Source organism: Monopterus albus, unplaced genomic scaffold (assembly GCF_001952655.1).
Source record: "Monopterus albus unplaced genomic scaffold, M_albus_1.0 scaffold270.1, whole genome shotgun sequence".
NCBI lineage: Eukaryota > Metazoa > Chordata > Actinopteri > Synbranchiformes > Synbranchidae > Monopterus > Monopterus albus.
In genome coordinates this window covers 1,005,069-1,013,363 of record NW_018128150.1, presented here as the reverse complement: position 1 = coordinate 1,013,363, position 8,295 = coordinate 1,005,069, and positions in this window count along the sequence as shown.

Here is an 8,295-nt window from a genome sequence, read left to right as displayed (position 1 = left end):
AGGTCGCAGGGAGGGGGTATGGAAACCTGAGGGGTCTTAAATTTTGACCTGGGAGGGGAGGGAGGCTGGGGGTGGAACTTACACCTGTGGTGGCAGGGGGAGGGAGGGGGTGACCTTTGAACTTTGAGCTAGAACTGTCAAAATTGAGTTTGACGAAAGCTGGTATGTAGAAAGGGCTGACAACAGAATACAGCTTATGGCAATTAACCAAAATTACCCTAAATTCCATTATCCCCCATGTTCTCTCTTCTGTTCCATGGAATTAAATAGAAAATAGAAAAGTCCCTGGACTTTGAAGATGCTGTGTTGAAGAGGAGTTTCCAGAAGTCCATGAGTGGATAACCAACATCAGCCCTCACAGTAATCAGACATGAAACCACAGCACATTCTCCAGTCCTGCCTGGTAGTCTAAAAGTCCCACATCTAACACATACAGTATACGCTAGGGAATTGCTGGTGCAAAATACACCCTCTAGGGAAGAGGGGAAGAGAGGAAGAGAAACTAAGAGAGAGTACATGTGTTAGAAAAAGAAGGTGAAGAAATGCTAGAAGTAGTGTTGGTTTAAAAACGGAAAATCCTCTCTGTTCGCTTTGCATGGGAAAGTGTTAACCACTGGTAACCTCAGCTGTCACACTGCATATGTTTTCAGAAGCTAAAAACAGCCGATCACACACCAGCACTAAAGTGATGCTCCAGTGTATAACTATTACAAAATATTTATCTGCACACCAACTTGCGACAAAACATACATGCTACCACAAACATTTATTCTGTACCTACACATATTTTGTGATATACTACACAATGTTCCAGTAACAGAAAGGGACATTATAGAAGCAACTGGAAGCCATGTTGTCATCCCTTGGAAATTACTTGAAGCAAAGCCTGCATTTGCATGCCCAATATCTATAAAGTCAGCTGAGTGGGCACATCAAGATATACAGTATATGTATATGTTTAAGGCCCAATTATGGTCAGCTGTAAGAAGAGTAAGGCTCAGACTTACGTAACTGACATAAGTATACAATCACATAGTACATATACAGTATACTAATAAAAGATGCAGTATGACAGTGCTGTGTTTGTGCAGTTTCTCCCATGTTGTACTTCTGCATTTTCTCCAACTAGAATTGATGGATAAAACACCAACCGACTTTGACACACATTCATATCCATCAGGCTCTTTACCCTTACAAAAAGGTCTCATGCTACATTAGGCTTGCATACCCTCTGTGTGTCTAACTCATTTTTTCTGTATCTCCTGTTTTGTTTTCACATTTATATTACATTCAGTGAGCAGAAATGAAGTGCCTGTAGATGTGGAGTATTTTGAGTTAACAATCACTTGCCTTCCCTCAATTACAATTTCAGCTGCTTAATGAAAAGTACATGATGTCATTTGGTGAAATGAATGATTATTTCTTCATTACATTTTTCCCACCTTCTGCAATCCCTCCATTAACACACACACACACACAGACATATACCATTTGGTCGATTCAATATTTCAGTATTTATTTAGTTTTAATACAAGTAGTTCTATGAGTGAATGCAGGGCCTTACAGGTGTTATCTATTCTGGCTACTCTTCTTGGGTTGGAGATGTATGGTGTTATGCAAATTAATGAGCTCAAATTAGAAAGTGGGAGAGCAAAATTCATTCAAGTGTCTTCATGAAATAGCCAGCATTAAAGGTGCAGTGTGTAAAATTTATTAGCAGTGTCTAGGACTTATTAGCAGAAATGAGCTACAGTATGCACAGTTCTTTTTATTAATGTGTAATTACCAGAAAATAAGAATTATTGCAATTTCTAGGACTCCTTTGAAACTAAATATCATGACCTTTGACCTGGGAGAGGAGGGAGGCTGGGGGTGGAACTTACACCTGTGGTGGCAGGGGGAGGGAGGGGGTGACCTTTGACCTAGACCTGTCAAAATCGAGTTTGACGAAAGCTGGTATATACCTTGTGTGTCTTTCTGAAGCCCCGATATGTGTCTTTAGTAAATATAAAATGTGCTTTTGAGACCACTCATAACTAAAATATACTGTGCTATATATATCTTTATGGCCAGTGAATAATCTGGTTTCTAATCAGTTGGAAGGAGTGGATTAACCAACTTGTGCATCTGTGAGGTAGGCTTTTATTTGTAGTTATAAATTAATGTGCTGCAGTAATAAGATGTAGTTAACAGCTAAGGAGCTTAGAGCTAGAGTTACTTGGCTAAGTACCTACAGCAAAAAAAAGGATAAATAGCCCTAGTCTGAGGAACAGCTGCAAGGGAAGGGACAGAACACCACAGAGGTGATGCCAAAAATGCACAAAAGAATAGAGGTGTGGAGAACCTACTAAGAGTGAGGCAATGAGAGAGATGGTGATAGATAACATTATCTCCACAGAACAGACAGCTGAAAATCTCTCTATTTGGTTAGAAGTATAATTTGATGGAATATTCTAGTATAATTTATATTGTAAATGCACTCAAATGTGGGTTAATAAATCATAAAAACATACCATTTAATCAGAACCTGATTTTTGAATTTTTGAATACTGAATTTACAAATATCAATATAATGTTTATCTTATTGGAGGGGACCAATCCTACCTGACAAATGTCAGACGTGGTTACACCTTGAACAGGTTGCCAGTCTGTCACAGGGATGAAACACTCACATTGACATCTATGGTCTACTTAGTCACCAGTTAGCCTAACCGTCATGTGTCTGGACTGTGAGAGCTAGAGTGTGTGGAGAAAACCCATGCAAGCACAAAGAACATGCAAAACTCCACACAGAAAAGCTCCAGTTGGCTGCAAGGTTCTTTCTGTGAGGCAACAGTGCTAACCACTGCACCACTGTACTGCTAATCAGTACACATAAAATGCAAATAAATATGGATTTTTTAAAATGATGCTGCCATTAGAAATAGTTTTAAGAGCATTCAGGATCTGAGCAAGGAAGTACATTCACACACTGTGGTCTATGGACTGATCTGAGAACAGTCTGCAGTATATCCAGACTTTAGATTTTTAATAAGTGAGGGGGGATGCAAGGAAAAGATGTGAAGAATGAGGAACACAGAAATATGTTCTCAGAGAAATGAGACAACCTTTCCTCTGTGAAAACACAGTAAGTTAGAGGTACACAGACTGCATCTTAAAAACAGGATTGTGGAGCTGAATGAAATGATAAAGCAGGCAAGATCAGCTTATTTTTCTCATTTGGTTTCTTTAAACAAGAAAAAACCTAAAGTTTTGTTTGATACAATTCGAAATATTGCTGCACTGATTGCTTCCCAAGGCGTTCACACTGAAAGTGATTGTAATATGTTCTTAAACTTTTTTATAAATACAGTGCAGGACATTAGGGCGAGTATTATTCCTAGCCTGAAAAGTCTAAATGATGTGACCCCACCTGTATGTTCTTGGTCATCTTTCACTCTGGTTACTTTTCAGGATTGAAGAGTTTAATAAGAGAGATCAATCCATCAGCTAGCCCTGTTGATATCTTACCCACATCTTTGATCTTAAGGTTGTTTGATTTGATTGGTCTCTGGATTGTGAAACTAATGAATCTCTCACTTGAGACTGGAACTGTCCCTAGTTATTTTAAACATGCAAATGTAAATCCAATTCATAAAAAATCGAGTCTTGATTGCTCTGAGCCAAAAAATTATAGGTCAATATCAAAGCTTCCATTTATAGCAAAGATTTTGGAAAAAGCGGTAGCAGGACAGTTGATTACTTTTATGGAGCAGAATAAACTGTTTGATGAATTTCAATCAGGTTTTCAGAAGATACCTTCCACTGAGACTGCCCTACTTAAGGTCTCAAGTGACATAAGGATGGCCGCGGACTCTGGTCGTTATACAGTCCTGGTTTTATGTGATTTAACTTCTGCTTTTGACACCGTTGATCATGGAATCTTGATGGATCGGCTTCAGTTTGAATTAGGGTTCTCTGGATCTGTCCTCCAGTGGTTTTCTTCCTATCTTAGCGATCAAACTTTCAATGTCGCTATAAATAATGTTATGTCCGATGTGGCTGGTTTGTCATGTGGTGTCCCACAGGGGTCAGTCTTGGGTCCAATTTTATTTTTATTATATATATATCCTCTTGCTTTAAGAAGGTGTCATCATTTTTACGCTGATGATGTTCTAAGTTATTGCTCTTTTCATGACTCAGTTTCATTTTTTTGGCCATATTGTTAGAGTGTTTGTCATCCATCAAGAACTGGTTTAACAATAATTATCTGCACATAAATCCCAATAAGACTGAAGTGCTGATTATTGCACCGGATAACAAGATTGCATTACTCAGACAACGCCTGGGTTCATTGAGCTCCTCTGTCCAGTCGAGCCTCAGAAACCTATGCGTTGTGTTTGACCAGTCTATGTCTCTTGATTGCCACATAAGACAGGTGATTAAGAATTGTTTTTATCACCTGAGGAACATCTCTAAATTAAGGAAAATGTTATCAATGGTTGATTTGGAAATGACTGTTCATGCTTTTATTTCTTCACATGTTGATTATTGTAATTCCCTTCTTATTTTTTGTAATAAGTCAGCCTTAAATCATCTTCAGATTGTGCAGAATGCTGCAGCGAGGCTTCTAACAAGAACCTCTAGAAGAGCTCATATTACGCCTGTCTTATTTTCACTTCACAGGTTACCAGTTAAGTTTAGGATTGATTTTAAAATTTTAGTGCTAACATTTAGAGCACTTCATGGTCAGGCTCCTCAGTATATTGCTGATTTGTTGACCCCATACTCTCCTAAGCATGTTCTCCGTTCCTCAAGTCAGGCCATCTTGATGGTCCCCAAAACCCGTTTGAAGACTAGGGGGGACCTGTTGTTTCAGGCTGTGGCTCCTAGACTGTGGAATGTGTTGCCCCCGTCTTTACGCATGGCCAAATCTGTCGATGGTTTTAAGAAGCAGTTGAAGACACACTTTTTTAGACAGGCCTTTAGTTGATTTTTAGTTTTGGCTTTAAATATGTTTATGTCCGATATTTTATTTTTATGTTATTTGTTTGGTTTCTGTTAAATGGTTATTTTGTTTGTTCTGCTTTTGTATTTGTTGACTTTGTGAAGCACTTTGTGATTTTATCTATGAAAGGTGCTATATAAATAAAGCTTACTTACTTACTTACTGATACATCATCTGAAGCAGTGTCAGCTTCTGATGATGGTTGCTAAATCAGATCATCTGTCAGTCAAACTTCAGAGCTGCATGATGACATCTGATATGTCTTGACTTCAACAGAGAACATGGGCTGTTGTATACAACAGAGCTTGATGTCTTGAACATAATAAGCATCTTAGTTAAATGAAAAGTGTGGTTTGTAATGCTTGAGGCACAATACCTCTCAGGTCTGCTCAGCGTGACCTGCCTCTCTTCCTCCTTTTTCTTTCCCGCTCTCTCATCCTGCAGACTAGGTGCCTCAGCTGTGGCGCATTCTATAATCGGTGACTCTTTGGGTGTAACGCACAGCTGAGGTGCATTTGACTGATTACCTTCCTTCCTTATTTAAACCTGTGGCAGACGCTCCTTTGTCACTGGAGCATTATATGTATTTGTGTTATACGTCACTTGAGCATTATATGTATTTGTGTTATACGTCACTTGATTTCAACGCTGACAGTCCCTGTGCTGTTGATTTCTTTTGTACATTGTCTATATGAGCTTAGCCACAAGTTAAGTGAGTTTTCAACACTGACAGTTTCCTGTGCTGTTGATTTCATATGTGCCGATCTTTTCTTGTCGTGATTACCCCCAACAAGTGTTCCTGCTATGAATATCTGACGATAATCTTCCCAGCCGTAAGATACCTGATGGTGAGCACAACACCTGCCTTGTCTTCTGGTTTCCTGTGTTCCTCCTGTCGACTGTGCTTCTGGACACTGTTGACATAGGGCTTCCTTAGATTTCAATTTCAGTGACCCAGAGAGAAAACATTAAATTTGGAAGCATTTTGGTTGTGGACAATGACTTTTGCAAGGCTGTGTGTTGTCTTTTGGATTTCTGTAGTACTGTCGATGTACTAGCCCTTTAAGAGTAATTTTTTTGTTTTGTTTTGTTCCTTTTGCTTTCTTCTACCTAACATTCCACCCCCTGCATTGCATAAAAGACGATGCACATATGGACCGGTTATAGTCTTTAGCCACTGGCAGAGCAAGAAACTGCAGCCTCCACAGTGGCCTAGCACTGGCCCCAAAATATTCCCCAGTCCGTTTCCAAATAGTCTGTGTGTATAATGGGATTCTTGTTGTTACTTATTCAAACAGCTGTGAATGCATGCTTTTGAATTAACAGGCCAAAACGACTATTAAACCCGAACCCCAATACCTACTTCAATTTACATGGCTCCTGGTTAGTGTGACTAGTGCAGGTGAGTGGTTTGTGACCCTGTGACTTGCTGTATGAGTCAGCTGGGAGCCCTCTGCCTCACTGCATGTCTGGCTTTGTCTCTTCTAATTGCCACAGCTTCCACAGCTGTTTCTCTACCACTTCCATGTTGTACTGTATGTGATGCCATTTATTTTAATAGTCAAAAGTGAGTTTGTGTATAAACAAATTCAGTATTTTTAGGGGAAATTTGGCTTATATTTTACAAAACTTGTTGTCTGTAGAAGCTGTGATGCTTGTAGGAGTGATCCTACTATATTGTAACAACCATGTAACTTCCACATGAGGGTGAACTATTCTGACAAACTGTATCTGGACCTGAGTCACTTTGCATCACTTTTCTTTTCAGTGGCACACATTTAAATGGCTCCAGGTATTTTGTTTGCTAAAAAAAAAAAAAAGTGGTGTTATGCTGCAGTGAATCTGACAACATTTAGATCACACACTAATCTGACAGTTAATTGGATTATCAACTTCTGAGGTTTACAGCTCAGGGAAAATACATGGCAGAAAAAGGAGTGCTGTTGGGAGGAGTCCAGGTCAAGATACTCTTAGCTGCTGGAGAAACAGCACAGTCTTCTGGGAACTTTGACACCAGAACTGCAGCAACACAATGGGTTGTTTGTCTTGGCAGTGTACTGGCCAAGAAATGACACACCTGCTCAACTAAGCAAACTCATGAAATTGTTTTTGATCAGTTTAGTAATCTGACCAGAGGTGTAGTGGTACATATCTCTATGTGTATGCCATCAACCCCTGGGCATGAGGATCTACTGTATACCTGCCTAAAATTAGCTACAGACATGTATCAGCTCACAGCTTGCAGATTGCAGGCAGTCATGTTGCAGTCTTTCATGTACAGTAATCTTGTTTCTTGACCTCAGTCTGTAGTGCAGAGCCTCCCCACAGGCAACATAAGTATCCCGTTAAATCTGCACCAAGCCCTGGGAGAAGTGAAGGACAAACTTGGAACAAATTACTTGCTTACTGACATTCAATAACTCGCAACCTCAGCAGCTCACACACCCTACAAGTAAGAAACACAAAAGCAAATTAAAAAAACCCCATCTGGCTATGATTTCACCCTTGGCAGCTAGTAGCTGTAAGGAGAAGAATCTCCAGGAGATGATGAGGTGGACATAATATTAGATAAAGATGTTATACTACAAGATTAATAAAGTTTGTCTGTCCATCTGTCTACAACCTGTCAGTGTCCACAGTATCTACTGTATCTGTTTTATGAAATCAAATATGTAACATGGCAGTCTATCATATCTAAATGTCTCAAATGTTTGTGTAGACTGACAACAAACTGACACACACATTTGTTTTTATCCCTTGTGGGAAATTTGCATGGACTGCGATTTATTTCCTGGAGACTTTTCCTAAGCTTTAATAAACCAAGTCATCACCCTATAATTCAGTGATTTACATGGTGGGAAGGAAGGCTGAGTCAACATGAGTAATACCAGACATGCACATGCAAACAACAAGGTTACAGTAAAAAAAAATGTTTTGCCCAGTTTAATAAGAAATTATCTCCACTCTCATGGATCAACAGCATGTTTGTGCTAATGATTTATTATCTACGGAGTCTACATCTGTGTGTAATTTGTTACTTGGTTAGCTCATCAGTATTTGGATGTACAGGTGTAGGTATCTCTAGTTGTCTGCTTGTCTACTACATGTTTGTCTGTGTTGTCTGTTTATATCAGAGTAGACTGTATTGATTGACACACAATCTTGAAGTGTACAGTCAGAATGTTTTTCACTGTTTACCTACTGAATTTTCGTTACACTAAAGCTTTGTTTTGAGAGGATTAACATTACAGGAGGAGATGGGGGATAAAATATTCACTGTGCTACTCAGTAACTTAACTCAGCATTCC